A 2,291-nucleotide genomic window follows, 5' to 3' on the forward strand; every position below is an offset into this window, starting at 1 on the left:
TAATATTTACAGAAGGAACAGTGAAGATTGAGACAATTGATGGTTATTTTGCAAATTGACTGCTTGCCGTATGGTTATCCGATTTTAGTGAGATAGTCTGTGATGTGTGTCTAATTACATTCGATTGTCCCCAATCGTGTTCTTGTCCACAGCAAACTTTATATATCAGTCAATGATTTCTAATGCCAAGAGATGTGTCATAAAACTTGATTCAACTAAATACAACTATAATATATGTCGTCATGGATGCTCATCATGAATCTAAAGACTTTATAATTCTAAATAGACGATAAAGTAACTAATATCTTAAAATGAAATCATATTTAAAGAAAGGTACTAGTAGATGAAGATCATTAGCACCAACGGTGTCATTGTTTATTCATTTATTTATTTATTTAAACACATAAATATTGGTACAAAAGGGCACCGAATACATATGCGCCATACAAGTCACTTGATTTTTGAGAGGGGTGGGATACTGCCTGAACGCTCAATCAAAGTAGGTGTTTTCTTAGGAGCAACACACAGAGCCTTCAAACTAAATGTCTGATCCACATCAGGAGATTGAGTAACATGGTGGTCGATGACCAACAATAGGTTCATACGCTATTTTTTTCCTTCAGGATCCTGGAGCTCATATGCACCATTAGTTCGGAATAAGGATTTCCCTACTCCCGTAGATAGATCCTCTATATTCACCTACCCGGTTAAAATACCGGACATTCGGTTTTCGTCCTCTCAGTTTCGTAAACAACACCCATGGCGCGAGAAAGTAGTGAGTAAGACTTCCCTGTTAGTGTCTGTATACTCGCGGCCATGTGAGAACATTTCGAGAGAGAGAGAGCTGACTCTTCCCACTCTCGGCCGTACCAGGGCATTTGGAGGCAGTTTCATTGACACTACCCAAACTCATCACCAGCCAACATCGTATTTCTGACGATTTCTCTTTCTAGTTTTCCATTGTAATTGGAGATGATGATTTGAGATATGTACTTGATCAATGATCATTAGTTTATTTCATTTCTTGATACATTTTCTACGATTTTTCCCACCATTGTTGCTCGTTACACACATGTCATTATGTTTTCTAATGTTATTTGGAAAGCTCACCATTTGGAAATCTATACACTCGACTTTGAGTACTATTGATCTAGCTATTCTAATTATATACAATAGTTGACAATAATGATTTTTGAGATGTGGCTGAGTGGTCAAGGTTGATGGCTTTCAGCCATTACTTCGCAAGTTCGAATCCTGCTCCAATTACTTCACTTTGAGCAAGTGAATAATATTCTTAGCCCTTGCAAAAGGGTATAGTCTAAAACCAAATACACGAATGTTTTATATCTGTTAGTGAGTTAATAGTCATAATCATATCAATTTTTGGAAAGATTGATTTGTTGAAGATATGGTAACAACAGAATCCAAATCATCTACCACAATCATGATAAGGAAACGGGATGATTATAAATTATAGACGATGGCTATGTAATCTTTCTAATGATTTTCAACAATCTCTTATTTTCCACAAGTAAACTCGTTCATATCGACCAGTGAAATAGTTTTCATTGTTAGATTAGTTTATAAATGGAATTGACTACATATCGTAACGCAAAAGTCTAGAAAGTAGGGAGACGAGTTATTGTTCGAATTGTCTATTAGATTAGTGGAAATCATCAGTCAAGACCACCATGGAAAACCTGTAAGAACTGGACGGCCGCATCTAGGTTTCCCATGGTGATCTAGCTGCCATTGATTCATGATTTCAACTATAAAGAAAGTTAGAAAGTGTTAGTTTACTTTGAATGTCTTCAACTTATTACACCTCACTTAGCTATGTATAATTTCGATTGTCTTTTAGTTACTTCATTCATTATGTACTTCAGTAGTATATTAAAGTACTTATTAAAATCATATGATAAGATGAGGAAGTCTGTTCAAGGAAAAAATAATTATGAATAATAAAACATCTTGTGTTTAGAACGTGTGATTTAAGAATTAAGTTAGATAGGAGCACATAAAGTGTGACAGTGTACTTTTAAATAGAATCCACTTTTTTATACTTAAAAAAATCGACATTACCACCGCTGGATGCCGGCCGGCTCAGTGGTCTATCGGTTAAGTGCTCTGGTGCGAGACTGGTAGGTCCTGGGTTCAAATCCCCCGAGACGGGATCGTGGATGAGCACTGCTGAGGAGTCCTACAAAATAGGACGAAACGGCCGTCCAATTCTTCCAGGTTTTCGATGGTGGTCTAGCTTCAATTGACTGGTGATCTTGACTATATAAAAA

The 2,291-nt window shown here is 36.4% G+C and overlaps 1 non-coding gene across 1 annotated transcript; it reads left to right on the forward strand.

The window, feature by feature from the left end:
* Window positions 1-1,195: 1,195 nt before the first annotated feature.
* On the forward strand, window positions 1,196-1,265 carry Smp_tRNA_01416_Glu_TTC.1.1. The gene has a single exon. It is a non-coding gene (tRNA).
* Window positions 1,266-2,291: the final 1,026 nt, after the last annotated feature.

Source organism: Schistosoma mansoni (genome assembly GCF_000237925.1).
Source record: "Schistosoma mansoni, WGS project CABG00000000 data, supercontig 0134, strain Puerto Rico, whole genome shotgun sequence".
Taxonomy (NCBI): domain Eukaryota; kingdom Metazoa; phylum Platyhelminthes; class Trematoda; order Strigeidida; family Schistosomatidae; genus Schistosoma; species Schistosoma mansoni.